Source organism: Amia ocellicauda, chromosome 2 (assembly GCF_036373705.1).
Source record: "Amia ocellicauda isolate fAmiCal2 chromosome 2, fAmiCal2.hap1, whole genome shotgun sequence".
Classification (NCBI taxonomy): domain Eukaryota; kingdom Metazoa; phylum Chordata; class Actinopteri; order Amiiformes; family Amiidae; genus Amia; species Amia ocellicauda.
Window position 1 is genome coordinate 58,612,283 of NC_089851.1, and position 27,730 is coordinate 58,640,012.

Consider the following 27,730-nt stretch of genomic DNA (forward strand, 5'->3'; position numbering starts at 1 on the left):
GAGTTAGATATCGAGAGTCATTGATGGATAGATAGATAGATGGATGGATGGATGGATGGACGGCAAGGCAAGCATCTGATTGACAGTGGTCCGTGATCTGCTGTTATGCTACAATGCTACTGACCATTGGGGGATCGATAGCAAGCAAGAGAGTTAGATATCAAGAGTCATAGATAGATAGATAGATAGATGGATGGATGGACGGCAAGGCAAGCATCTGATTGACAGTGGTCCGTGATCTGCTATTATGCTACTATGCTACTGACCATTGGGGGAGCGATAGCAAGCAAGAGAGTTAGATATCGAGAGTCATTGATAGATAGATAGATAGATGGATGGATGGATGGACGGCAAGGCAAGCATCTGAGTGACAGTGGTCCGTGATCTGCTGTTATGCTACTATGCTACTGACCATTGGGGGAGCGATAGCAAGCAAGAGAGTTAGATATCAAGAGTCATAGATAGATAGATAGATAGATGGATGGATGGACGGCAAGGCAAGCATCTGATTGACAGTGGTCCATGATCTGCTGTTATGCTACTATGCTACTGACCATTGGGGGAGCGATAGCAAGCAAGAGAGTTAGATATCGAGAGTCATAGATAGATAGATAGATGGATGGATGGATGGACGGCAAGGCAAGCATCTGATTGACAGTGGTCCGTGATCTGCTGTTATGCTACTATGCTACTGACCATTGGGGGAGTGATAGCAAGCAAGAGAGTTAGATATCGAGAGTCATAGATAGATAGATAGATAGATAGATGGATGGATGGACGGCAAGGCAAGCATCTGATTGACAGTGGTCCGTGATCTGCTGTTATGCTACTATGCTACTGACCATTGGGGGAGCGATAGCAAGCAAGAGAGTTAGATATCGAGAGTCATAGATAGATAGATAGATAGATAGATGGATGGATGGACGGCAAGGCAAGCATCTGATTGACAGTGGTCCGTGATCTGCTGTTATGCTACTATGCTACTGACCATTGGGGGGGCGATAGCAAGCAAGAGAGTTAGATATCAAGAGTCATAGATAGATAGATAGATAGATGGATGGATGGACGGCAAGGCAAGCATCTGATTGACAGTGGTCCGTGATCTGCTGTTATGCTACTATGCTACTGACCATTGGGGGAGCGATAGCAAGCAAGAGAGTTAGATATCGAGAGTCATTGATAGATAGATAGATAGATGGATGGATGGATGGACGGCAAGGCAAGCATCTGAGTGACAGTGGTCCGTGATCTGCTGTTATGCTACTATGCTACTGACCATTGGGGGAGCGATAGCAAGCAAGAGAGTTAGATATCAAGAGTCATAGATAGATAGATAGATAGATGGATGGATGGACGGCAAGGCAAGCATCTGATTGACAGTGGTCCGTGATCTGCTGTTATGCTACTATGCTACTGACCATTGGGGGAGCGATAGCAAGTAAGAGAGTTAGATATCGAGAGTCATTGATGGATAGATAGATAGATGGATGGATGGATGGATGGACGGCAAGGCAAGCATCTGATTGACAGTGGTCCGTGATCTGCTGTTATGCTACAATGCTACTGACCATTGGGGGATCGATAGCAAGCAAGAGAGTTAGATATCAAGAGTCATAGATAGATAGATAGATAGATGGATGGATGGACGGCAAGGCAAGCATCTGATTGACAGTGGTCCGTGATCTGCTGTTATGCTACTATGCTACTGACCATTGGGGGAGCGATAGCAAGCAAGAGAGTTAGATATCGAGAGTCATTGATAGATAGATAGATAGATGGATGGATGGATGGACGGCAAGGCAAGCATCTGAGTGACAGTGGTCCGTGATCTGCTGTTATGCTACTATGCTACTGACCATTGGGGGAGCGATAGCAAGCAAGAGAGTTAGATATCAAGAGTCATAGATAGATAGATAGATAGATGGATGGATGGACGGCAAGGCAAGCATCTGATTGACAGTGGTCCGTGATCTGCTGTTATGCTACTATGCTACTGACCATTGGGGGAGCGATAGCAAGCAAGAGAGTTAGATATCGAGAGTCATTGATAGATAGATAGATAGATGGATGGATGGATGGACGGCAAGGCAAGCATCTGATTGACAGTGGTCCGTGATCTGCTGTTATGCTACTATGCTACTGACCATTGGGGGAGTGATAGCAAGCAAGAGAGTTAGATATCGAGAGTCATAGATAGATAGATAGATAGATAGATGGATGGATGGACGGCAAGGCAAGCATCTGATTGACAGTGGTCCGTGATCTGCTGTTATGCTACTATGCTACTGACCATTGGGGGAGCGATAGCAAGCAAGAGAGTTAGATATCGAGAGTCATAGATAGATAGATAGATAGATAGATGGATGGATGGACGGCAAGGCAAGCATCTGATTGACAGTGGTCCGTGATCTGCTGTTATGCTACTATGCTACTGACCATTGGGGGGGCGATAGCAAGCAAGAGAGTTAGATATCAAGAGTCATAGATAGATAGATAGATAGATGGATGGATGGACGGCAAGGCAAGCATCTGATTGACAGTGGTCCGTGATCTGCTGTTATGCTACTATGCTACTGACCATTGGGGGAGCGATAGCAAGCAAGAGAGTTAGATATCGAGAGTCATTGATAGATAGATAGATAGATGGATGGATGGATGGACGGCAAGGCAAGCATCTGAGTGACAGTGGTCCGTGATCTGCTGTTATGCTACTATGCTACTGACCATTGGGGGAGCGATAGCAAGCAAGAGAGTTAGATATCAAGAGTCATAGATAGATAGATAGATAGATGGATGGATGGACGGCAAGGAAAGCATCTGATTGACAGTGGTCCGTGATCTGCTGTTATGCTACTATGCTACTGACCATTGGGGGAGCGATAGCAAGTAAGAGAGTTAGATATCGAGAGTCATTGATGGATAGATAGATAGATGGATGGATGGATGGATGGACGGCAAGGCAAGCATCTGATTGACAGTGGTCCGTGATCTGCTGTTATGCTACAATGCTACTGACCATTGGGGGAGCGATAGCAAGCAAGTGAGTTAGATATCAAGAGTCATAGATAGATAGATAGATAGATGGATGGATGGACGGCAAGGCAAGCATCTGATTGACAGTGGTCCGTGATCTGCTGTTATGCTACTATGCTACTGACCATTGGGGGAGCGATAGCAAGCAAGAGAGTTAGATATCGAGAGTCATTGATAGATAGATAGATAGATGGATGGATGGATGGACAGCAAGGCAAGCATCTGATTGACAGTGGTCCGTGATCTGCTGTTATGCTACTATGCTACTGACCATTGGGGGAGTGATAGCAAGCAAGAGAGTTAGATATCGAGAGTCATAGATAGATAGATAGATAGATAGATGGATGGATGGACGGCAAGGCAAGCATCTGATTGACAGTGGTCCGTGATCTGCTGTTATGCTACTATGCTACTGACCATTGGGGGAGCGATAGCAAGCAAGAGAGTTAGATATCGAGAGTCATAGATAGATAGATAGATAGATAGATGGATGGATGGACGGCAAGGCAAGCATCTGATTGACAGTGGTCCGTGATCTGCTGTTATGCTACTATGCTACTGACCATTGGGGGGGCGATAGCAAGCAAGAGAGTTAGATATCAAGAGTCATAGATAGATAGATAGATAGATGGATGGATGGACGGCAAGGCAAGCATCTGATTGACAGTGGTCCGTGATCTGCTGTTATGCTACTATGCTACTGACCATTGGGGGAGCGATAGCAAGCAAGAGAGTTAGATATCGAGAGTCATTGATAGATAGATAGATAGATGGATGGATGGATGGACGGCAAGGCAAGCATCTGAGTGACAGTGGTCCGTGATCTGCTGTTATGCTACTATGCTACTGACCATTGGGGGAGCGATAGCAAGCAAGAGAGTTAGATATCAAGAGTCATAGATAGATAGATAGATAGATGGATGGATGGACGGCAAGGCAAGCATCTGATTGACAGTGGTCCGTGATCTGCTGTTATGCTACTATGCTACTGACCATTGGGAAAGCGATAGCAAGTAAGAGAGTTAGATATCGAGAGTCATTGATGGATAGATAGATAGATGGATGGATGGATGGATGGACGGCAAGGCAAGCATCTGATTGACAGTGGTCCGTGATCTGCTGTTATGCTACAATGCTTCTGACCATTGGGGGATCGATAGCAAGCAAGAGAGTTAGATATCAAGAGTCATAGATAGATAGATAGATAGATGGATGGATGGACGGCAAGGCAAGCATCTGATTGACAGTGGTCCGTGATCTGCTGTTATGCTACTATGCTACTGACCATTGGGGGAGCGATAGCAAGCAAGAGAGTTAGATATCGAGAGTCATTGATAGATAGATAGATAGATGGATGGATGGATGGACGGCAAGGCAAGCATCTGAGTGACAGTGGTCCGTGATCTGCTGTTATGCTACTATGCTACTGACCATTGGGGGAGCGATAGCAAGCAAGAGAGTTAGATATCAAGAGTCATAGATAGATAGATAGATAGATGGATGGATGGACGGCAAGGCAAGCATCTGATTGACAGTGGTCCGTGATCTGCTGTTATGCTACTATGCTACTGACCATTGGGGGAGCGATAGCAAGTAAGAGAGTTAGATATCGAGAGTCATTGATAGATAGATAGATAGATGGATGGATGGATGGACGGCAAGGCAAGCATCTGATTGACAGTGGTCCGTGATCTGCTGTTATGCTACTATGCTACTGACCATTGGGGGAGCGATAGCAAGTAAGAGAGTTAGATATCGAGAGTCATTGATAGATTGATAGATAGATGGATGGATGGATGGACGGCAAGGCAAGCATCTGATTGACAGTGGTCCGTGATCTGCTGTTATGCTACTATGCTACTGACCATTGGGGGAGCGATAGCAAGCAAGAGAGTTAGATATCGAGAGTCATAGATAGATAGATAGATAGATAGATGGATGGATGGATGGACGGCAAGGCAAGCATCTGATTGACAGTGGTCCGTGATCTGCTGTTATGCTACTATGCTACTGACCATTGGGGTAGCAATAGCAAGCAAGAGAGTTAGATATCGAGAGTCATAGATAGATAGATAGATAGATAGATGGATGGATGGATGGACGGCAAGGCAAGCATCTGATTGACAGTGGTCCGTGATCTGCTGTTATGCTACTATGCTACTGACCATTGGGGGGGCGATAGCAAGCAAGAGAGTTAGATATCAAGAGTCATAGATAGATAGATAGATAGATGGATGGATGGACGGCAAGGCAAGCATCTGATTGACAGTGGTCCGTGATCTGCTGTTATGCTACAATGCTACTGACCATTGGGGGAGCGATAGCAAGCAAGTGAGTTAGATATCAAGAGTCATAGATAGATAGATAGATAGATAGATAGATAGATAGATAGATAGATAGATGGATGGATGGACGGCAAGGCAAGCATCTGATTGACAGTGGTCCGTGATCTGCTGTTATGCTACTATGCTACTGACCATTGGGGGAGCGATAGCAAGCAAGAGAGTTAGATATCGAGAGTCATTGATAGATAGATAGATAGATGGATGGATGGATGGACGGCAAGGCAAGCATCTGATTGACAGTGGTCCGTGATCTGCTGTTATGCTACTATGCTACTGACCATTGGGGGAGTGATAGCAAGCAAGAGAGTTAGATATCGAGAGTCATAGATAGATAGATAGATAGATGGATGGATGGACGGCAAGGCAAGCATCTGATTGACAGTGGTCCGTGATCTGCTGTTATGCTACTATGCTACTGACCATTGGGGTAGCGATAGCAAGCAAGAGAGTTAGATATCGAGAGTCATAGATAGATAGATAGACAGATAGATGGATGGATGGATGGACGGCAAGGCAAGCATCTGATTGACAGTGGTCCGTGATCTGCTGTTATGCTACTATGCTACTGACCATTGGGGGAGCGATAGCAAGCAAGAGAGTTAGATATCGAGAGTCATAGATAGTTAGATAGATAGATGGATGGATGGATGGACGGCAAGGCAAGCATCTGATTGACAGTGGTCCGTGATCTGCTGTTATGCTACTATGCTACTGACCATTGGGGGGGCGATAGCAAGCAAGAGAGTTAGATATCAAGAGTCATAGATAGATAGATAGATAGATGGATGGATGGACGGCAAGGCAAGCATCTGATTGACAGTGGTCCGTGATCTGCTGTTATGCTACAATGCTACTGACCATTGGGGGAGCGATAGCAAGCAAGTGAGTTAGATATCAAGAGTCATAGATAGATAGATAGATAGATGGATGGATGGACGGCAAGGCAAGCATCTGATTGACAGTGGTCCGTGATCTGCTGTTATGCTACTATGCTACTGACCATTGGGGGAGCGATAGCAAGCAAGAGAGTTAGATATCGAGAGTCATTGATAGATAGATAGATAGATGGATGGATGGATGGACGGCAAGGCAAGCATCTGATTGACAGTGGTCCGTGATCTGCTGTTATGCTACTATGCTACTGACCATTGGGGGAGTGATAGCAAGCAAGAGAGTTAGATATCGAGAGTCATAGATAGATAGATAGATAGATGGATGGATGGACGGCAAGGCAAGCATCTGATTGACAGTGGTCCGTGATCTGCTGTTATGCTACTATGCTACTGACCATTGGGGGAGCGATAGCAAGCAAGAGAGTTAGATATCGAGAGTCATAGATAGATAGATAGATAGATAGATGGATGGATGGACGGCAAGGCAAGCATCTGATTGACAGTGGTCCGCGATCTGCTGTTATGCTACTATGCTACTGACCATTGGGGGGGCGATAGCAAGCAAGAGAGTTAGATATCAAGAGTCATAGATAGATAGATAGATAGATGGATGGATGGACGGCAAGGCAAGCATCTGATTGACAGTGGTCCGTGATCTGCTGTTATGCTACTATGCTACTGACCATTGGGGGAGCGATAGCAAGCAAGAGAGTTAGATATCGAGAGTCATTGATAGATAGATAGATAGATGGATGGATGGATGGACGGCAAGGCAAGCATCTGAGTGACAGTGGTCCGTGATCTGCTGTTATGCTACTATGCTACTGACCATTGGGGGAGCGATAGCAAGCAAGAGAGTTAGATATCAAGAGTCATAGATAGATAGATAGATAGATGGATGGATGGACGGCAAGGCAAGCATCTGAGTGACAGTGGTCCGTGATCTGCTGTTATGCTACTATGCTACTGACCATTGGGGGAGCGATAGCAAGTAAGAGAGTTAGATATCGAGAGTCATTGATAGATTGATAGATAGATGGATGGATGGATGGACGGCAAGGCAAGCATCTGATTGACAGTGGTCCGTGATCTGCTGTTATGCTACTATGCTACTGACCATTGGGGGAGCGATAGCAAGCAAGAGAGTTAGATATCGAGAGTCATAGATAGATAGATAGATAGATGGATGGATGGACGGCAAGGCAAACATCTGATTGACAGTGGTCCGTGATCTGCTGTTATGCTACTATGCTACTGACCATTGGGGGAGCGATAGCAAGCAAGAGAGTTAGATATCAAGAGTCATAGATAGATAGATAGATAGATGGATGGATGGACGGCAAGGCAAGCATCTGATTGACAGTGGTCCGTGATCTGCTGTTATGCTACTTTGCTACTGACCATTGGGGGAGTGATAGCAAGAAAGAGAGTTAGATGTCAAGAGTCATAGATAGATAGATAGATGGATGGATGGATGGACGGCAAGGCAAGCATCTGATTGACAGTGGTCCGTGATCTGCTGTTATGCTACTATGCTACTGACCATTGGGGGAGCGATAGCAAGCAAGAGAGTTAGATATTGAGAGTCATAGATAGATGGATGGATGGATGGATGGCAAGGCAAGAACTTGATTGACAGCGGTCCGTGATCTGCTGTTATTCTACTATCAGCAGCAGCAGCGGCAGATTTGGCGCCGTGGCTTAGTTGGTTAAAGCGCCTGTCTAGTAAACAGGAGGTCCTGGGTTCAAATCCCAGCGGTGCCTTAGGCGGGCTTTCTGTGCTCCTTGCGAAGCTTGTGCTTCCGCTTTGTCGACCATCAGTTTTAGCAAGATAGGCTTATCGTAAAGCCATCAGAGGACGTAATGAACCGGAAAGCCAACTGGACAGACGCCGGTTTGTAAAGAAGAACCAGAACCCAAAGGACAAGCGCTACGGCCAACGTCCAATTCCCATTGCCGCCCCTGGACAGTCGCAACAGGGAGCTTGTTGCTCCCGTCAACCTTACGTTTTCACCTCTGTGTGCTTCCTTTGTTGCAGCCTGCATCCAGATTTTGTTTTGTTTTGTTTTGTTTTGTTTGGTTTTGTTTGGTTTTGTTTTTTGCCTTACGCCTGAGTGTAGGCACTGGGGAATGGGAGAGTCCTGGCACCGTGGCTTAGTTGGTCAAAGCGCCTGTCTTGTAAACAGGAAACCCTGGGGTCGACTCCCAGCAGTGCCTTGGTTTATGTTGGCCTAGGCAATGGAAAGGAAGTTTCTAAACGCTCAATACATTTTTGCAAGATGGCCGTCCACAGCAAGCAGCTTAAGGTTACTGTAGCCACAGTCTGGCAAGCTGTCCGCCAGAAGTAGAAACAATAACAAGGGGCGGGGGGAAAAGTGGGCCGTCCCTGGGTGGATTCGAACCACCATCCTTTTGGTTAACAGCCAAACGCGCTGAACGATTGCGCCACAGAGACAGACAGAGGTGTTGTGGTTGCTGCAGTCGTGCAGTTCCTTCACAGTTGCCAAAAATCATTTCCAGCACACGATTTTCTTTGTCGTTGAATGCAACATACGTGACCATTGGGGGAGCGATAGCAAGCAAGAGAGTTAGATATCGAGAGTCATAGATAGATAGATAGATAGATGGATGGATGGACGGCAAGGCAAGCATCTGATTGACAGTGTTCCGTGATCTGCTGTTATGCTACTATGCTACTGACCATTGGGGGAGCGATAGCAAGCAAGAGAGTTAGATAACAAGAGTCATAGATAGATAGATGGATGGATGGATGGACGGCAAGGCAAGCATCTGATTGACAGTGGTCCGTGATCTGCTGTTATGCTACTATGCTACTGACCATTGGGGGAGCGATAGCAAGTAAGAGAATTAGATATCGAGAGTCATTGATAGATAGATAGATAGATGGATGGATGGACGGCAAGGCAAGCATCTGATTGACAGTGGTCCGTGATCTGCTGTTATGCTACAATGCTACTGACCATTGGGGGAGCGATAGCAAGCAAGAGAGTTAGATATCAAGAGTCATAGATAGATAGATAGATAGATGTATGGATGGACGGCAAGGCAAGCATCTGATTGACAGTGGTCCGTGATCTGCTGTTATGCTACAATGCTACTGACCATTGGGGGAGCGATAGCAAGCAAGAGAGTTAGATATCAAGAGTCATAGATAGATAGATAGATAAATGGATGGATGGACGGCAAGGCAAGCATCTGATTGACAGTGGTCCGTGATCTGCTGTTATGATACTATGCTACTGACCATTGGGGGAGCGATAGCAAGCAAGAGAGTTAGATATCAAGAGTCATAGATAGATAGATAGATGGATGGATGGATGGACGGCAAGGCAAGCATCTGATTGACAGTGGTCCGTGATCTGCTGTTATGCTACTATGCTACTGACCATTGGGGGAGCGATAGCAAGCAAGAGAGTTAGATATCAAGAGTCATAGATAGGTAGATGGATGGGTGGATGGATGGACGTCAAGGCAAGCATCTGATTGACAGTGGTCCGTGATCTGCTGTTATGCTACTATGCTACTGACCATTGGGGGAGCGATAGCAAGCAAGAGAGTTAGATGTCAAGAGTCATAGATAGATAGATAGATGGATGGATGGATGGACGGCAAGGCAAGCATCTGATTGACAGTGGTCCGTGATCTGCTGTTATGCTACTATGCTACTGACCATTGGGGGAGCGATAGCAAGCAAGAGAGTTAGATATTGAGAGTCATAGATAGATGGATGGATGGATGGATGGCAAGGCAAGAACCTGATTGACAGCGGTCCGTGATCTGCTGTTATTCTACTATCAGCAGCAGCAGCGGCAGATTTGGCGCCGTGGCTTAGTTGGTTAAAGCGCCTGTCTAGTAAACAGGAGGTCCTGGGTTCAAATCCCAGCGGTGCCTTAGGCGGGCTTTCTGTGCTCCTTGCGAAGCTTGTGCTTCCGCTTTATCGACCATCAGTTTTAGCAAGATAGGCTTATCGTAAAGCCATCAGAGGACGTAATGAACCGGAAAGCCAACTGGACAGACGCCGGTTTGTAAAGAAGAACTAGAACCCAAAGGACAAGCGCTACGGCCAACGTCCAATTCCCATTGCCGCCCCTGGACAGTCGCAACAGGGAGCTTGTTGCTCCCGTCAACCTTACGTTTTCACCTCTGTGTGCTTCCTTTGTTGCAGCCTGCATCCAGATTTTGTTTTGTTTTGTTTTGTTTTGTTTTGTTTTGTTTTGTTTGGTTTTGTTTGGTTTTGTTTTTTGCCTTACGCCTGAGTGTAGGCACTGGGGAATGGGAGAGTCCTGGCACCGTGGCTTAGTTGGTCAAAGCGCCTGTCTTGTAAACAGGAAACCCTGGGGTCGACTCCCAGCAGTGCCTTGGTTTATGTTGGCCTAGGCAATGGAAAGGAAGTTTCTAAACGCTCAATACATTTTTGCAAGATGGCCATCCACAGCAAGCAGCTTAAGGTTACTGTAGCCACAGTCTGGCAAGCTGTCCGCCAGAAGTAGAAACAATAACAAGGGGCGGGGGGAAAAGTGGGCCGTCCCTGGGTGGATTCGAACCACCATCCTTTTGGTTAACAGCCAAACACGCTGAACGATTGCGCCACAGAGACAGACAGAGGTGTTGTGGTTGCTGCAGTCGTGCAGTTCCTTCACAGTTGCCAAAAATCATTTCCAGCACACGATTTTCTTTGTCGTTGAATGCAACATACGTGACCATTGGGGGAGCGATAGCAAGCAAGAGAGTTAGATATCGAGAGTCATAGATAGATAGATAGATAGATGGATGGATGGACGGCAAGGCAAGCATCTGATTGACAGTGTTCCGTGATCTGCTGTTATGCTACTATGCTACTGACCATTGGGGGAGCGATAGCAAGCAAGAGAGTTAGATAACAAGAGTCATAGATAGATAGATGGATGGATGGATGGACGGCAAGGCAAGCATCTGATTGACAGTGGTCCGTGATCTGCTGTTATGCTACTATGCTACTGACCATTGGGGGAGCGATAGCAAGTAAGAGAGTTAGATATCGAGAGTCATTGATAGATAGATAGATAGATGGATGGATGGACGGCAAGGCAAGCATCTGATTGACAGTGGTCCGTGATCTGCTGTTATGCTACAATGCTACTGACCATTGGGGGAGCGATAGCAAGCAAGAGAGTTAGATATCAAGAGTCATAGATAGATAGATAGATAGATGTATGGATGGACGGCAAGGCAAGCATCTGATTGACAGTGGTCCGTGATCTGCTGTTATGCTACAATGCTACTGACCATTGGGGGAGCGATAGCAAGCAAGAGAGTTAGATATCAAGAGTCATAGATAGATAGATAGATAGATGGATGGATGGACGGCAAGGCAAGCATCTGATTGACAGTGGTCCGTGATCTGCTGTTATGATACTATGCTACTGACCATTGGGGGAGCGATAGCAAGCAAGAGAGTTAGATATCAAGAGTCATAGATAGATAGATAGATGGATGGATGGATGGACGGCAAGGCAAGCATCTGATTGACAGTGGTCCGTGATCTGCTGTTATGCTACTATGCTACTGACCATTGGGGGAGCGATAGCAAGCAAGAGAGTTAGATATCAAGAGTCATAGATAGGTAGATGGATGGGTGGATGAATGGACGTCAAGGCAAGCATCTGATTGACAGTGGTCCGTGATCTGCTGTTATGCTACTATGCTACTGACCATTGGGGGAGCGATAGCAAGCAAGAGAGTTAGATGTCAAGAGTCATAGATAGATAGATAGATGGATGGATGGATGGACGGCAAGGCAAGCATCTGATTGACAGTGGTCCGTGATCTGCTGTTATGCTACTATGCTACTGACCATTGGGGGAGCGATAGCAAGCAAGAGAGTTAGATATTGAGAGTCATAGATAGATGGATGGATGGATGGACGGCAAGGCAAGAACCTGATTGACAGCGGTCCGTGATCTGCTGTTATTCTACTATCAGCAGCAGCAGCAGCAGATTTGGCGCCGTGGCTTAGTTGGTTAAAGCGCCTGTCTAGTAAACAGGAGGTCCTGGGTTCAAATCCCAGCGGTGCCTTAGGCGGGCTTTCTGTGCTCCTTGCGAAGCTTGTGCTTCCGCTTTGTCGACCATCAGTTTTAGCAAGATAGGCTTATCGTAAAGCCATCAGAGGACGTAATGAACCGGAAAGCCAACTGGACAGACGCCGGTTTGTAAAGAAGAACCAGAACCCAAAGGACAAGCGCTACGGCCAACGTCCAATTCCCATTGCCGCCCCTGGACAGTCGCAACAGGGAGCTTGTTGCTCCCGTCAACCTTACGTTTTCACCTCTGTGTGCTTCCTTTGTTGCAGCCTGCATCCAGATTTTGTTTTGTTTTGTTTTGTTTTGTTTTGTTTTGTTTTGTTTTGTTTTGTTTTGTTTTGTTTTGTTTTGTTTTGTTTTGTTTTGTTTTGTTTTGTTTTGTTTTGTTTTGTTTTTTGCCTTACGCCTGAGTGTAGGCACTGGGGAATGGGAGAGTCCTGGCACCGTGGCTTAGTTGGTCAAAGCACCTGTCTTGTAAACAGGAAACCCTGGGTTCGACTCCCAGCAGTGCCTTGGTTTATGTTGGCCTAGGCAATGGAAAGGAAGTTTCTAAACGCTCAATACATTTTTGCAAGATGGCCATCCACAGCAAGCAGCTTAAGGTTACTGTAGCCACAGTCTGGCAAGCTGTCCGCCAGAAGTAGAAACAATAACAAGGGGCGGGGGGAAAAGTGGGCCGTCCCTGGGTGGATTCGAACCACCATCCTTTTGGTTAACAGCCAAACGCGCTGACCGATTGCGCCACAGAGACAGACAGAGGTGTTGTGGTTGCTGCAGTCGTGCAGTTCCTTCACAGTTGCCAAAAATCATTTCCAGCACACGATTTTCTTTGTCGTTGAATGCAACATACGTGACCATTGGGGGAGCGATAGCAAGCAAGAGAGTTAGATATCGAGAGTCATAGATAGATAGATAGATAGATAGATGGATGGATGGACGGCAAGGCAAGCATCTGATTGACAGTGGTCCGTGATCTGCTGTTATGCTACTATGCTACTGACCATTGGGTGAGCGAAAGCAAGTAAGAGAGTTAGATATCAAGAGTCATAGATAGATAGATAGATAGATGGATGGATGGACGGCAAGGCAAGCATCTGATTGACAGTGGTCCGTGATCTGCTGTTATGCTACAATGCTACTGACCATTGGGGGAGCGATAGCAAGCAAGAGAGTTAGATATCAAGAGTCATAGATAGATAGATAGATAAATGGATGGATGGACGGCAAGGCAAGCATCTGATTGACAGTGGTCCGTGATCTGCTGTTATGATACTATGCTACTGACCATTGGGGGAGCGATAGCAAGCAAGAGAGTTAGATATCAAGAGTCATAGATAGATAGATAGATGGATGGATGGATGGACGGCAAGGCAAGCATCTGATTGACAGTGGTCCGTGATCTGCTGTTATGCTACTATGCTACTGACCATTGGGGGAGCGATAGCAAGCAAGAGAGTTAGATATCAAGAGTCATAGATAGGTAGATGGATGGGTGGATGGATGGACGTCAAGGCAAGCATCTGATTGACAGTGGTCCGTGATCTGCTGTTATGCTACTATGCTACTGACCATTGGGGGAGCGATAGCAAGCAAGAGAGTTAGATGTCAAGAGTCATAGATAGATAGATAGATGGATGGATGGATGGACGGCAAGGCAAGCATCTGATTGACAGTGGTCCGTGATCTGCTGTTATGCTACTATGCTACTGACCATTGGGGGAGCGATAGCAAGCAAGAGAGTTAGATATTGAGAGTCATAGATAGATGGATGGATGGATGGATGGCAAGGCAAGAACCTGATTGACAGCGGTCCGTGATCTGCTGTTATTCTACTATCAGCAGCAGCAGCGGCAGATTTGGCGCCGTGGCTTAGTTGGTTAAAGCGCCTGTCTAGTAAACAGGAGGTCCTGGGTTCAAATCCCAGCGGTGCCTTAGGCGGGCTTTCTGTGCTCCTTGCGAAGCTTGTGCTTCCGCTTTATCGACCATCAGTTTTAGCAAGATAGGCTTATCGTAAAGCCATCAGAGGACGTAATGAACCGGAAAGCCAACTGGACAGACGCCGGTTTGTAAAGAAGAACTAGAACCCAAAGGACAAGCGCTACGGCCAACGTCCAATTCCCATTGCCGCCCCTGGACAGTCGCAACAGGGAGCTTGTTGCTCCCGTCAACCTTACGTTTTCACCTCTGTGTGCTTCCTTTGTTGCAGCCTGCATCCAGATTTTGTTTTGTTTTGTTTTGTTTTGTTTTGTTTTGTTTGGTTTTGTTTGGTTTTGTTTTTTGCCTTACGCCTGAGTGTAGGCACTGGGGAATGGGAGAGTCCTGGCACCGTGGCTTAGTTGGTCAAAGCGCCTGTCTTGTAAACAGGAAACCCTGGGGTCGACTCCCAGCAGTGCCTTGGTTTATGTTGGCCTAGGCAATGGAAAGGAAGTTTCTAAACGCTCAATACATTTTTGCAAGATGGCCATCCACAGCAAGCAGCTTAAGGTTACTGTAGCCACAGTCTGGCAAGCTGTCCGCCAGAAGTAGAAACAATAACAAGGGGCGGGGGGAAAAGTGGGCCGTCCCTGGGTGGATTCGAACCACCATCCTTTTGGTTAACAGCCAAACGCGCTGAACGATTGCGCCACAGAGACAGACAGAGGTGTTGTGGTTGCTGCAGTCGTGCAGTTCCTTCACAGTTGCCAAAAATCATTTCCAGCACACGATTTTCTTTGTCGTTGAATGCAACATACGTGACCATTGGGGGAGCGATAGCAAGCAAGAGAGTTAGATATCGAGAGTCATAGATAGATAGATAGATAGATGGATGGATGGACGGCAAGGCAAGCATCTGATTGACAGTGTTCCGTGATCTGCTGTTATGCTACTATGCTACTGACCATTGGGGGAGCGATAGCAAGCAAGAGAGTTAGATAACAAGAGTCATAGATAGATAGATGGATGGATGGATGGACGGCAAGGCAAGCATCTGATTGACAGTGGTCCGTGATCTGCTGTTATGCTACTATGCTACTGACCATTGGGGGAGCGATAGCAAGTAAGAGAGTTAGATATCGAGAGTCATTGATAGATAGATAGATAGATGGATGGATGGACGGCAAGGCAAGCATCTGATTGACAGTGGTCCGTGATCTGCTGTTATGCTACAATGCTACTGACCATTGGGGGAGCGATAGCAAGCAAGAGAGTTAGATATCAAGAGTCATAGATAGATAGATAGATAGATGTATGGATGGACGGCAAGGCAAGCATCTGATTGACAGTGGTCCGTGATCTGCTGTTATGCTACAATGCTACTGACCATTGGGGGAGCGATAGCAAGCAAGAGAGTTAGATATCAAGAGTCATAGATAGATAGATAGATAGATGGATGGATGGACGGCAAGGCAAGCATCTGATTGACAGTGGTCCGTGATCTGCTGTTATGATACTATGCTACTGACCATTGGGGGAGCGATAGCAAGCAAGAGAGTTAGATATCAAGAGTCATAGATAGATAGATAGATGGATGGATGGATGGACGGCAAGGCAAGCATCTGATTGACAGTGGTCCGTGATCTGCTGTTATGCTACTATGCTACTGACCATTGGGGGAGCGATAGCAAGCAAGAGAGTTAGATATCAAGAGTCATAGATAGGTAGATGGATGGGTGGATGAATGGACGTCAAGGCAAGCATCTGATTGACAGTGGTCCGTGATCTGCTGTTATGCTACTATGCTACTGACCATTGGGGGAGCGATAGCAAGCAAGAGAGTTAGATGTCAAGAGTCATAGATAGATAGATAGATGGATGGATGGATGGACGGCAAGGCAAGCATCTGATTGACAGTGGTCCGTGATCTGCTGTTATGCTACTATGCTACTGACCATTGGGGGAGCGATAGCAAGCAAGAGAGTTAGATATTGAGAGTCATAGATAGATGGATGGATGGATGGACGGCAAGGCAAGAACCTGATTGACAGCGGTCCGTGATCTGCTGTTATTCTACTATCAGCAGCAGCAGCAGCAGATTTGGCGCCGTGGCTTAGTTGGTTAAAGCGCCTGTCTAGTAAACAGGAGGTCCTGGGTTCAAATCCCAGCGGTGCCTTAGGCGGGCTTTCTGTGCTCCTTGCGAAGCTTGTGCTTCCGCTTTGTCGACCATCAGTTTTAGCAAGATAGGCTTATCGTAAAGCCATCAGAGGACGTAATGAACCGGAAAGCCAACTGGACAGACGCCGGTTTGTAAAGAAGAACCAGAACCCAAAGGACAAGCGCTACGGCCAACGTCCAATTCCCATTGCCGCCCCTGGACAGTCGCAACAGGGAGCTTGTTGCTCCCGTCAACCTTACGTTTTCACCTCTGTGTGCTTCCTTTGTTGCAGCCTGCATCCAGATTTTGTTTTGTTTTGTTTTGTTTTGTTTTGTTTTGTTTTGTTTTGTTTTGTTTTGTTTTGTTTTGTTTTGTTTTGTTTTTTGCCTTACGCCTGAGTGTAGGCACTGGGGAATGGGAGAGTCCTGGCACCGTGGCTTAGTTGGTCAAAGCACCTGTCTTGTAAACAGGAAACCCTGGGTTCGACTCCCAGCAGTGCCTTGGTTTATGTTGGCCTAGGCAATGGAAAGGAAGTTTCTAAACGCTCAATACATTTTTGCAAGATGGCCATCCACAGCAAGCAGCTTAAGGTTACTGTAGCCACAGTCTGGCAAGCTGTCCGCCAGAAGTAGAAACAATAACAAGGGGCGGGGGGAAAAGTGGGCCGTCCCTGGGTGGATTCGAACCACCATCCTTTTGGTTAACAGCCAAACGCGCTGACCGATTGCGCCACAGAGACAGACAGAGGTGTTGTGGTTGCTGCAGTCGTGCAGTTCCTTCACAGTTGCCAAAAATCATTTCCAGCACACGATTTTCTTTGTCGTTGAATGCAACATACGTGACCATTGGGGGAGCGATAGCAAGCAAGAGAGTTAGATATCGAGAGTCATAGATAGATAGATAGATAGATAGATGGATGGATGGACGGCAAGGCAAGCATCTGATTGACAGTGGTCCGTGATCTGCTGTTATGCTACTATGCTACTGACCATTGGGTGAGCGAAAGCAAGTAAGAGAGTTAGATATCAAGAGTCATAGATAGATAGATAGATAGATGGATGGATGGACGGCAAGGCAAGCATCTGATTGACAGTGCTCCGTGATCTGCTGTTATGCTACAATGCTACTGACCATTGGGGGAGCGATAGCAAGCAAGAGAGTTAGATATCAAGAGTCATAGATAGATAGATAGATAGATGGATGGATGGACGGCAAGGCAAGCATCTGATTGACAGTGGTCCGTGATCTGCTGTTATGCTACTATGCTACTGACCATTGGGGGAGCGATAGCAAGCAAGAGAGTTAGATAACAAGAGTCATAGATAGATAGATGGATGGATGGATGGACGGCAAGGCAAGCATCTGATTGACAGTGGTCCGTGATCTGCTGTTATGCTACTATGCTACTGACCATTGGGGGAGCGATAGCAAGTAAGAGAGTTAGATATCGAGAGTCATTGATAGATAGATAGATAGATGGATGGATGGACGGCAAGGCAAGCATCTGATTGACAGTGGTCCGTGATCTGCTGTTATGCTACAATGCTACTGACCATTGGGGGAGCGATAGCAAGCAAGAGAGTTAGATATCAAGAGTCATAGATAGATAGATAGATAGATGTATGGATGGACGGCAAGGCAAGCATCTGATTGACAGTGGTCCGTGATCTGCTGTTATGCTACAATGCTACTGACCATTGGGGGAGCGATAGCAAGCAAGAGAGTTAGATATCAAGAGTCATAGATAGATAGATAGATAGATGGATGGATGGACGGCAAGGCAAGCATCTGATTGACAGTGGTCCGTGATCTGCTGTTATGATACTATGCTACTGACCATTGGGGGAGCGATAGCAAGCAAGAGAGTTAGATATCAAGAGTCATAGATAGATAGATAGATGGATGGATGGATGGACGGCAAGGCAAGCATCTGATTGACAGTGGTCCGTGATCTGCTGTTATGCTACTATGCTACTGACCATTGGGGGAGCGATAGCAAGCAAGAGAGTTAGATATCAAGAGTCATAGATAGGTAGATGGATGGGTGGATGAATGGACGTCAAGGCAAGCATCTGATTGACAGTGGTCCGTGATCTGCTGTTATGCTACTATGCTACTGACCATTGGGGGAGCGATAGCAAGCAAGAGAGTTAGATGTCAAGAGTCATAGATAGATAGATAGATGGATGGATGGATGGACGGCAAGGCAAGCATCTGATTGACAGTGGTCCGTGATCTGCTGTTATGCTACTATGCTACTGACCATTGGGGGAGCGATAGCAAGCAAGAGAGTTAGATATTGAGAGTCATAGATAGATGGATGGATGGATGGACGGCAAGGCAAGAACCTGATTGACAGCGGTCCGTGATCTGCTGTTATTCTACTATCAGCAGCAGCAGCAGCAGATTTGGCGCCGTGGCTTAGTTGGTTAAAGCGCCTGTCTAGTAAACAGGAGGTCCTGGGTTCAAATCCCAGCGGTGCCTTAGGCGGGCTTTCTGTGCTCCTTGCGAAGCTTGTGCTTCCGCTTTGTCGACCATCAGTTTTAGCAAGATAGGCTTATCGTAAAGCCATCAGAGGACGTAATGAACCGGAAAGCCAACTGGACAGACGCCGGTTTGTAAAGAAGAACCAGAACCCAAAGGACAAGCGCTACGGCCAACGTCCAATTCCCATTGCCGCCCCTGGACAGTCGCAACAGGGAGCTTGTTGCTCCCGTCAACCTTACGTTTTCACCTCTGTGTGCTTCCTTTGTTGCAGCCTGCATCCAGATTTTGTTTTGTTTTGTTTTGTTTTGTTTTGTTTTGTTTTGTTTTGTTTTGTTTTGTTTTGTTTTGTTTTGTTTTGTTTTGTTTTGTTTTGTTTTGTTTTGTTTTGTTTTTTGCCTTACGCCTGAGTGTAGGCACTGGGGAATGGGAGAGTCCTGGCACCGTGGCTTAGTTGGTCAAAGCACCTGTCTTGTAAACAGGAAACCCTGGGTTCGACTCCCAGCAGTGCCTTGGTTTATGTTGGCCTAGGCAATGGAAAGGAAGTTTCTAAACGCTCAATACATTTTTGCAAGATGGCCATCCACAGCAAGCAGCTTAAGGTTACTGTAGCCACAGTCTGGCAAGCTGTCCGCCAGAAGTAGAAACAATAACAAGGGGCGGGGGGAAAAGTGGGCCGTCCCTGGGTGGATTCGAACCACCATCCTTTTGGTTAACAGCCAAACGCGCTGAACGATTGCGCCACAGAGACAGACAGAGTTGTTGTGGTTGCTGCAGTCGTGCAGTTCCTTCACAGTTGCCAAAAATCATTTCCAGCACACGATTTTCTTTGTCGTTGAATGCAACATACGTGACCATTGGGGGAGCGATAGCAAGCAAGAGAGTTAGATATCGAGAGTCATAGATAGATAGATAGATAGATGGATGGATGGACGGCAAGGCAAGCATCTGATTGACAGTGTTCCGTGATCTGCTGTTATGCTACTATGCTACTGACCATTGGGGGAGCGATAGCAAGCAAGAGAGTTAGATAACAAGAGTCATAGATAGATAGATGGATGGATGGATGGACGGCAAGGCAAGCATCTGATTGACAGTGGTCCGTGATCTGCTGTTATGCTACTATGCTACTGACCATTGGGGGAGCGATAGCAAGTAAGAGAGTTAGATATCGAGAGTCATTGATAGATAGATAGATAGATGGATGGATGGACGGCAAGGCAAGCATCTGATTGACAGTGGTCCGTGATCTGCTGTTATGCTACAATGCTACTGACCATTGGGGGAGCGATAGCAAGCAAGAGAGTTAGATATCAAGAGTCATAGATAGATAGATAGATAGATGTATGGATGGACGGCAAGGCAAGCATCTGATTGACAGTGGTCCGTGATCTGCTGTTATGCTACAATGCTACTGACCATTGGGGGAGCGATAGCAAGCAAGAGAGTTAGATATCAAGAGTCATAGATAGATAGATAGATAGATGGATGGATGGACGGCAAGGCAAGCATCTGATTGACAGTGGTCCGTGATCTGCTGTTATGATACTATGCTACTGACCATTGGGGGAGCGATAGCAAGCAAGAGAGTTAGATATCAAGAGTCATAGATAGATAGATAGATGGATGGATGGATGGACGGCAAGGCAAGCATCTGATTGACAGTGGTCCGTGATCTGCTGTTATGCTACTATGCTACTGACCATTGGGGGAGCGATAGCAAGCAAGAGAGTTAGATATCAAGAGTCATAGATAGGTAGATGGATGGGTGGATGAATGGACGTCAAGGCAAGCATCTGATTGACAGTGGTCCGTGATCTGCTGTTATGCTACTATGCTACTGACCATTGGGGGAGCGATAGCAAGCAAGAGAGTTAGATGTCAAGAGTCATAGATAGATAGATAGATGGATGGATGGATGGACGGCAAGGCAAGCATCTGATTGACAGTGGTCCGTGATCTGCTGTTATGCTACTATGCTACTGACCATTGGGGGAGCGATAGCAAGCAAGAGAGTTAGATATTGAGAGTCATAGATAGATGGATGGATGGATGGACGGCAAGGCAAGAACCTGATTGACAGCGGTCCGTGATCTGCTGTTATTCTACTATCAGCAGCAGCAGCAGCAGATTTGGCGCCGTGGCTTAGTTGGTTAAAGCGCCTGTCTAGTAAACAGGAGGTCCTGGGTTCAAATCCCAGCGGTGCCTTAGGCGGGCTTTCTGTGCTCCTTGCGAAGCTTGTGCTTCCGCTTTGTCGACCATCAGTTTTAGCAAGATAGGCTTATCGTAAAGCCATCAGAGGACGTAATGAACCGGAAAGCCAACTGGACAGACGCCGGTTTGTAAAGAAGAACCAGAACCCAAAGGACAAGCGCTACGGCCAACGTCCAATTCCCATTGCCGCCCCTGGACAGTCGCAACAGGGAGCTTGTTGCTCCCGTCAACCTTACGTTTTCACCTCTGTGTGCCTCCTTTGTTGCAGCCTGCATCCAGATTTTGTTTTGTTTTGTTTTGTTTTGTTTTGTTTTGTTTTGTTTTGTTTTGTTTTGTTTTGTTTTGTTTTGTTTTGTTTTGTTTTGTTTTGTTTTGTTTTGTTTTGTTTTGTTTTGTTTTGTTTTTTGCCTTACGCCTGAGTGTAGGCACTGGGGAATGGGAGAGTCCTGGCACCGTGGCTTAGTTGGTCAAAGCACCTGTCTTGTAAACAGGAAACCCTGGGTTCGACTCCCAGCAGTGCCTTGGTTTATGTTGGCCTAGGCAATGGAAAGGAAGTTTCTAAACGCTCAATACATTTTTGCAAGATGGCCATCCACAGCAAGCAGCTTAAGGTTACTGTAGCCACAGTCTGGCAAGCTGTCCGCCAGAAGTAGAAACAATAACAAGGGGCGGGGGGAAAAGTGGGCCGTCCCTGGGTGGATTCGAACCACCATCCTTTTGGTTAACAGCCAAACGCGCTGACCGATTGCGCCACAGAGACAGACAGAGGTGTTGTGGTTGCTGCAGTCGTGCAGTTCCTTCACAGTTGCCAAAAATCATTTCCAGCACACGATTTTCTTTGTCGTTGAATGCAACATACGTGACCATTGGGGGAGCGATAGCAAGCAAGAGAGTTAGATATCGAGAGTCATAGATAGATAGATAGATAGATAGATGGATGGATGGACGGCAAGGCAAGCATCTGATTGACAGTGGTCCGTGATCTGCTGTTATGCTACTATGCTACTGACCATTGGGTGAGCGAAAGCAAGTAAGAGAGTTAGATATCAAGAGTCATAGATAGATAGATAGATAGATGGATGGATGGACGGCAAGGCAAGCATCTGATTGACAGTGCTCCGTGATCTGCTGTTATGCTACAATGCTACTGACCATTGGGGGAGCGATAGCAAGCAAGAGAGTTAGATATCAAGAGTCATAGATAGATAGATAGATAGATAGATGGATGGATGGACGGCAAGGCAAGCATCTGATTGACAGTGGTCCGTGATCTGCTGTTATGCTACTTTGCTACTGACCATTGGGGGAGCGATAGCAAGCAAGAGAGTTAGATGTCAAGAGTCATAGATAGATAGATAGATGGATGGATGGATGGACGGCAAGGCAAGCATCTGATTGACAGTGGTCCGTGATCTGCTGTTATGCTACTATGCTACTGACCATTGGGGGAGCGATAGCAAGCAAGAGAGTTAGATAACAAGAGTCATAGATAGATAGATGGATGGATGGATGGACGGCAAGGCAAGCATCTGATTGACAGTGGTCCGTGATCTGCTGTTATGCTACAATGCTACTGACCATTGGGGGAGCGATAGCAAGCAAGAGAGTTAGATATCAAGAGTCATAGATAGATAGATAGATAGATAGATGGATGGATGGATGGCAAGGCAAGCACCTGATTGACAGTGGTCCGTGATCTGCTGTTATGCTACAATGCTACTGACCATTGGGGGAGCGATAGCAAGCAAGAGAGTTAGATATCAAGAGTCATAGATAGATAGATAGATAGATGGATGGATGGACGGCAAGGCAAGCATCTGATTGACAGTGGTCCGTGATCTGCTGTTATGATACTATGCTACTGACCATTGGGGGAGCGATAGCAAGCAAGAGAGTTAGATATCAAGAGTCATAGATAGATAGATGGATGGATGGATGGATGGACGGCAAGGCAAGCATCTGATTGACAGTGGTCCGTGATCTGCTGTTATGCTACTTTGCTTCTGACCATTGGGGGAGCGATAGCAAGCAAGAGAGTTAGATGTCAAGAGTCATAGATAGATAGATAGACAGATGGATGGATGGACGGCAAGGCAAGCACCTGATTGACAGTGGTCCGTGATCTGCTGTTATGCTACTATGCTACTGACCATTGGGGGAGCGATAGCAAGCAAGAGAGTTAGATATTGAGAGTCATAGATAGATGGATGGATGGATGGACGGCAAGGCAAGAACCTGATTGACAGCGGTCCGTGATCTGCTGTTATTCTACTATCAGCAGCAGCAGCGGCAGATTTGGCGCCGTGGCTTAGTTGGTTAAAGCGCCTGTCTAGTAAACAGGAGGTCCTGGGTTCAAATCCCAGCGGTGCCTTAGGCGGGCTTTCTGTGCTCCTTGCGAAGCTTGTGCTTCCGCTTTGTCGACCATCAGTTTTAGCAAGATAGGCTTATCGTAAAGCCATCAGAGGACGTAATGAACCGGAAAGCCAACTGGACAGACGCCGGTTTGTAAAGAAGAACCAGAACCCAAAGGACACGCGCTACGGCCAACGTCCAATTCCCATTGCCGCCCCTGGACAGTCGCAACAGGGAGCTTGTTGCTCCCGTCAACCTTACGTTTTCACCTCTGTGTGCTTCCTTTGTTGCAGTCTGCATCCAGATTTTGTTTTGTTTTGTTTTGTTTTGTTTTGTTTTGTTTTGTTTTGTTTTGTTTTGTTTTGTTTTGTTTTGTTTTGTTTTGTTTTGTTTTGTTTTGTTTTGTTTTGTTTTGTTTTGTTTTTTGCCTTACGCCTGAGTGTAGGCACTGGGGAATGGGAGAGTCCTGGCACCGTGGCTTAGTTGGTCAAAGCGCCTGTCTTGTAAACAGGAAACCCTGGGTTCGACTCCCAGCAGTGCCTTGGTTTATGTTGGCCTAGGCAATGGAAAGGAAGTTTCTAAACGCTCAATACATTTTTGCAAGATGGCCGTCCACAGCAAGCAGCTTAAGGTTACTGTAGCCACAGTCTGGCAAGCTGTCCGCCAGAAGTAGAAACAATAACAAGGGGCGGGGGGAAAAGTGGGCCGTCCCTGGGTGGATTCGAACCACCATCCTTTTGGTTAACAGCCAAACGCGCTGACCGATTGCGCCACAGAGACAGACAGAGGTGTTGTGGTTGCTGCAGTCGTGCAGTTCCTTCACAGTTGCCAAAAATCATTTCCAGCACACGATTTTCTTTGTCGTTGAATGCAACATACGTGACCATTGGGGGAGCGATAGCAAGCAAGAGAGTTAGATATCGAGAGTCATAGATAGATAGATAGATAGATGGATGGATGGACGGCAAGGCAAGCATCTGATTGACAGTGGTCCGTGATCTGCTGTTATGCTACTATGCTACTGACCATTGGGTGAGCGAAAGCAAGTAAGAGTGTTAGATATCAAGAGTCATAGATAGATAGATAGATAGATAGATGGATGGATGGACGGCAAGGCAAGCATCTGATTGACAGTGGTCCGTGATCTGCTGTTATGCTACAATGCTACTGACCATTGGGGGAGCGATAGCAAGCAAGAGAGTTTGATATCAAGAGTCATTGATAGATAGATAGATAGATGGATGGATGGATGGACGGCAAGGCAAGCATCTGATTGACAGTGGTCCATGATCTGCTGTTATGCTACTATGCTACTGACCATTGGGGGAGCGATAGCAAGCAAGAGAGTTAGATATCAAGAGTCATAGATAGATAGATAGATAGATGGATGGATGGACGGCAAGGCAAGCATCTGATTGACAGTGGTCCGTGATCTGCTGTTATGCTACTATGCTACTGACCATTGGGGGAGCGATAGCAAGTAAGAGAGTTAGATATCGAGAGTCATTGATAGATAGATAGATAGATGGATGGATGGATGGACGGCAAGGCAAGCATCTGATTGACAGTGGTCCGTGATCTGCTGTTATGCTACTATGCTACTGACCATTGGGGGAGCGATAGCAAGCAAGAGAGTTAGATATCAAGAGTCATTGATAGATAGATAGATAGATGGATGGATGGACGGCAAGGCAAGCATCTGATTGACAGTGGTCCATGATCTGCTGTTATGCTACTATGCTACTGACCATTGGGGGAGCGATAGCAAGCAAGAGAGTTAGATAACAAGAGTCATAGATAGATAGATGGATGGATGGATGGACGGCAAGGCAAGCATCTGATTGACAGTGGTCCGTGATCTGCTGTTATGCTACTATGCTACTGACCATTGGGGGAGCGATAGCAAGTAAGACAGTTAGATATCGAGAGTCATAGATAGATGGATAGATAGATGGATGGATGGACGGCATGGCAAGCATCTGATTGACAGTGGTCCGTGATCTGCTGTTATGCTACTATGCTACTGACCATTGGGGGAGCGATAGCAAGCAAGAGAGTTAGATATCGAGAGTCATTGATAGATAAATAGATAGATGGATGGATGGATGGACGGAAAGGCAAGCATCTGATTGACAGTGGTCAATGATCTGCTGTTATGCTACTATGCTACTGACCATTGGGGGAGCGATAGCAAGCAAGAGAGTTAGATATCAAGAGTCATAGATAGATAGATAGATAGATGGATGGATGGACGGCAAGGCAAGCATCTGATTGACAGTGGTCCGTGATCTCCTGTTATGCTACTATGCTACTGACCATTGGGGGAGCGATAGCAAGCAAGAGAGTTAGATATCGAGAGTCATTGATAGATAGATAGATAGATGGATGGATGGATGGACGGCAAGGCAAGCATCTGATTGACAGTGGTCCGTGATTTGCTGTTATGCTACTTTGCTTCTGACCATTGGGGGAGCGATAGCAAGCAAGAGAGTTAGATGTCAAGAGTCATAGATAGATAGATAGACAGATGGATGAATGGACGGCAAGGCAAGCACCTGATTGACAGTGGTCCGTGATCTGCTGTTATGCTACTATGCTACTGACCATTGGGTGAGCGAAAGCAAGTAAGAGAGTTAGATATCAAGACTCATAGATAGATAGATAGATAGATGGATGGATGGACGGCAAGGCAAGCATCTGAGTGACAGTGGTCCGTGATCTGCTGTTATGCTACTATGCTACTGACCATTGGGGGAGCGATAGCAAGCAAGAGAGTTAGATATCAAGAGTCATAGATAGATAGATAGATAGATGGATGGATGGACGGCAAGGCAAGCATCTGATTGACAGTGGTCCGTGATCTGCTGTTATGCTACTATGCTACTGACCATTGGGGGAGCGATAGCAAGCAAGAGAGTTAGATATCGAGAGTCATTGATAGATAGATAGATAGATGGATGGATGGATGGACGGCAAGGCAAGCATCTGATTGACAGTGGTCCGTGATCTGCTGTTATGCTACTATGCTACTGACCATTGGGGGAGCGATAGCAAGCAAGAGAGTTAGATATCAAGAGTCATTGATAGATAGATAGATAGATGGATGGATGGACGGCAAGGCAAGCATCTGATTGACAGTGGTCCGTGATCTGCTGTTATGCTACTATGCTACTGACCATTGGGGGAGCGATAGCAAGCAAGAGAGTTAGATATCAAGAGTCATTGATAGATAGATAGATAGATGGATGGATGGACGGCAAGGCAAGCATCTGATTGACAGTGGTCCATGATCTGCTGTTATGCTACTATGCTACTGACCATTGGGGGAGCGATAGCAAGCAAGAGAGTTAGATAACAAGAGTCATAGATAGATAGATGGATGGATGGATGGACGGCAAGGCAAGCACCTGATTGACAGTGGTCCGTGATCTGCTGTTATGCTACTATGCTACTGACCATTGGGGGAGCGATAGCAAGCAAGAGAGTTAGATATTGAGAGTCATAGATAGATGGATGGATGGATGGACGGCAAGGCAAGAACCTGATTGACAGCGGTCCGTGATCTGCTGTTATTCTACTATCAGCAGCAGCACAGGCAGATTTGGCGCCGTGGCTTAGTTGGTTAAAGGGCCTGTCTAGTAAACAGGAGGTCCTGGGTTCAAATCCCAGCGGTGCCTTAGACGGGCTTTCTGTGCTCCTTGCGAAGCTTGTGCTTCCGCTTTGTCGACCATCAGTTTTAGCAAGATAGGCTTATCGTAAAGCCATCAGAGGATGTAATGAACCGGAAAGCCAACTGGACAGACGCCGGTTTGTAAAGAAGAACCAGAACCCCAAGGACACGCGCTACGGCCAACGTCCAATTCCCATTGCCGCCCCTGGACAGTTGCAACAGGGAGCTTGTTGCTCCCGTCAACCTTACGTTTTCACCTCTGTGTGCTTCCTTTGTTGCAGTCTGCATCCAGATTTTGTTTTGTTTTGTTTTGTTTTGTTTTGTTTTGTTTTGTTTTGTTTTGTTTTGTTTTGTTTTGTTTTGTTTTGTTTTGTTTTGTTTTGTTTTGTTTTGTTTTGTTTTGTTTTGTTTTGTTTTGTTTTGTTTTTTGCCTTACGCCTGAGTGTAGGCACTGGGGAATGGGAGAGTCCTGGCACCGTGGCTTAGTTGGTCAAAGCGCCTGTCTTGTAAACAGGAAACCCTGGGTTCGACTCCCAGCAGTGCCTTGGTTTATGTTGGCCTAGGCAATGGAAAGGAAGTTTCTAAAC

At 46.4% G+C, this 27,730-nt stretch overlaps 26 non-coding genes across 26 annotated transcripts; 18 read left to right on the forward strand and 8 right to left on the reverse strand.

Annotated features, from left to right (window-relative positions):
- Positions 1–7,961: 7,961 nt before the first annotated feature.
- On the forward strand, positions 7,962–8,035 carry trnat-agu (transfer RNA threonine (anticodon AGU)). Its single transcript has one exon. It is a non-coding gene; the product is annotated as a tRNA-Thr (tRNA).
- Positions 8,036–8,414: 379 nt separating this feature from the next.
- Positions 8,415–8,488, forward strand: trnat-ugu (transfer RNA threonine (anticodon UGU)). Its single transcript has one exon. It is a non-coding gene; the product is annotated as a tRNA-Thr (tRNA).
- A 164-nt stretch (positions 8,489–8,652) lies between these two features.
- Positions 8,653–8,726, reverse strand: trnan-guu (transfer RNA asparagine (anticodon GUU)). The gene has a single exon. It is a non-coding gene; the product is annotated as a tRNA-Asn (tRNA).
- Positions 8,727–10,109: 1,383 nt separating this feature from the next.
- Positions 10,110–10,183, forward strand: trnat-agu (transfer RNA threonine (anticodon AGU)). Its single transcript has one exon. It is a non-coding gene; the product is annotated as a tRNA-Thr (tRNA).
- Positions 10,184–10,577: 394 nt separating this feature from the next.
- trnat-ugu (transfer RNA threonine (anticodon UGU)) lies at positions 10,578–10,651 on the forward strand. Its single transcript has one exon. It is a non-coding gene; the product is annotated as a tRNA-Thr (tRNA).
- A 164-nt stretch (positions 10,652–10,815) lies between these two features.
- trnan-guu (transfer RNA asparagine (anticodon GUU)) lies at positions 10,816–10,889 on the reverse strand. The gene has a single exon. It is a non-coding gene; the product is annotated as a tRNA-Asn (tRNA).
- Positions 10,890–12,272: 1,383 nt separating this feature from the next.
- On the forward strand, positions 12,273–12,346 carry trnat-agu (transfer RNA threonine (anticodon AGU)). Its single transcript has one exon. It is a non-coding gene; the product is annotated as a tRNA-Thr (tRNA).
- Positions 12,347–12,790: 444 nt separating this feature from the next.
- Positions 12,791–12,864, forward strand: trnat-ugu (transfer RNA threonine (anticodon UGU)). The gene has a single exon. It is a non-coding gene; the product is annotated as a tRNA-Thr (tRNA).
- A 164-nt stretch (positions 12,865–13,028) lies between these two features.
- On the reverse strand, positions 13,029–13,102 carry trnan-guu (transfer RNA asparagine (anticodon GUU)). The gene has a single exon. It is a non-coding gene; the product is annotated as a tRNA-Asn (tRNA).
- A 1,107-nt stretch (positions 13,103–14,209) lies between these two features.
- On the forward strand, positions 14,210–14,283 carry trnat-agu (transfer RNA threonine (anticodon AGU)). The gene has a single exon. It is a non-coding gene; the product is annotated as a tRNA-Thr (tRNA).
- Positions 14,284–14,672: 389 nt separating this feature from the next.
- Positions 14,673–14,746, forward strand: trnat-ugu (transfer RNA threonine (anticodon UGU)). Its single transcript has one exon. It is a non-coding gene; the product is annotated as a tRNA-Thr (tRNA).
- A 164-nt stretch (positions 14,747–14,910) lies between these two features.
- trnan-guu (transfer RNA asparagine (anticodon GUU)) lies at positions 14,911–14,984 on the reverse strand. Its single transcript has one exon. It is a non-coding gene; the product is annotated as a tRNA-Asn (tRNA).
- A 1,383-nt stretch (positions 14,985–16,367) lies between these two features.
- Positions 16,368–16,441, forward strand: trnat-agu (transfer RNA threonine (anticodon AGU)). The gene has a single exon. It is a non-coding gene; the product is annotated as a tRNA-Thr (tRNA).
- Positions 16,442–16,850: 409 nt separating this feature from the next.
- On the forward strand, positions 16,851–16,924 carry trnat-ugu (transfer RNA threonine (anticodon UGU)). The gene has a single exon. It is a non-coding gene; the product is annotated as a tRNA-Thr (tRNA).
- Positions 16,925–17,088: 164 nt separating this feature from the next.
- trnan-guu (transfer RNA asparagine (anticodon GUU)) lies at positions 17,089–17,162 on the reverse strand. Its single transcript has one exon. It is a non-coding gene; the product is annotated as a tRNA-Asn (tRNA).
- A 1,671-nt stretch (positions 17,163–18,833) lies between these two features.
- On the forward strand, positions 18,834–18,907 carry trnat-agu (transfer RNA threonine (anticodon AGU)). The gene has a single exon. It is a non-coding gene; the product is annotated as a tRNA-Thr (tRNA).
- Positions 18,908–19,346: 439 nt separating this feature from the next.
- On the forward strand, positions 19,347–19,420 carry trnat-ugu (transfer RNA threonine (anticodon UGU)). The gene has a single exon. It is a non-coding gene; the product is annotated as a tRNA-Thr (tRNA).
- A 164-nt stretch (positions 19,421–19,584) lies between these two features.
- On the reverse strand, positions 19,585–19,658 carry trnan-guu (transfer RNA asparagine (anticodon GUU)). Its single transcript has one exon. It is a non-coding gene; the product is annotated as a tRNA-Asn (tRNA).
- A 1,383-nt stretch (positions 19,659–21,041) lies between these two features.
- Positions 21,042–21,115, forward strand: trnat-agu (transfer RNA threonine (anticodon AGU)). The gene has a single exon. It is a non-coding gene; the product is annotated as a tRNA-Thr (tRNA).
- A 454-nt stretch (positions 21,116–21,569) lies between these two features.
- On the forward strand, positions 21,570–21,643 carry trnat-ugu (transfer RNA threonine (anticodon UGU)). Its single transcript has one exon. It is a non-coding gene; the product is annotated as a tRNA-Thr (tRNA).
- A 164-nt stretch (positions 21,644–21,807) lies between these two features.
- On the reverse strand, positions 21,808–21,881 carry trnan-guu (transfer RNA asparagine (anticodon GUU)). Its single transcript has one exon. It is a non-coding gene; the product is annotated as a tRNA-Asn (tRNA).
- A 1,537-nt stretch (positions 21,882–23,418) lies between these two features.
- Positions 23,419–23,492, forward strand: trnat-agu (transfer RNA threonine (anticodon AGU)). The gene has a single exon. It is a non-coding gene; the product is annotated as a tRNA-Thr (tRNA).
- A 449-nt stretch (positions 23,493–23,941) lies between these two features.
- On the forward strand, positions 23,942–24,015 carry trnat-ugu (transfer RNA threonine (anticodon UGU)). Its single transcript has one exon. It is a non-coding gene; the product is annotated as a tRNA-Thr (tRNA).
- Positions 24,016–24,179: 164 nt separating this feature from the next.
- Positions 24,180–24,253, reverse strand: trnan-guu (transfer RNA asparagine (anticodon GUU)). The gene has a single exon. It is a non-coding gene; the product is annotated as a tRNA-Asn (tRNA).
- Positions 24,254–27,076: 2,823 nt separating this feature from the next.
- Positions 27,077–27,150, forward strand: trnat-agu (transfer RNA threonine (anticodon AGU)). Its single transcript has one exon. It is a non-coding gene; the product is annotated as a tRNA-Thr (tRNA).
- A 464-nt stretch (positions 27,151–27,614) lies between these two features.
- trnat-ugu (transfer RNA threonine (anticodon UGU)) lies at positions 27,615–27,688 on the forward strand. The gene has a single exon. It is a non-coding gene; the product is annotated as a tRNA-Thr (tRNA).
- The last annotated feature ends 42 nt before the right edge of the window (positions 27,689–27,730 follow it).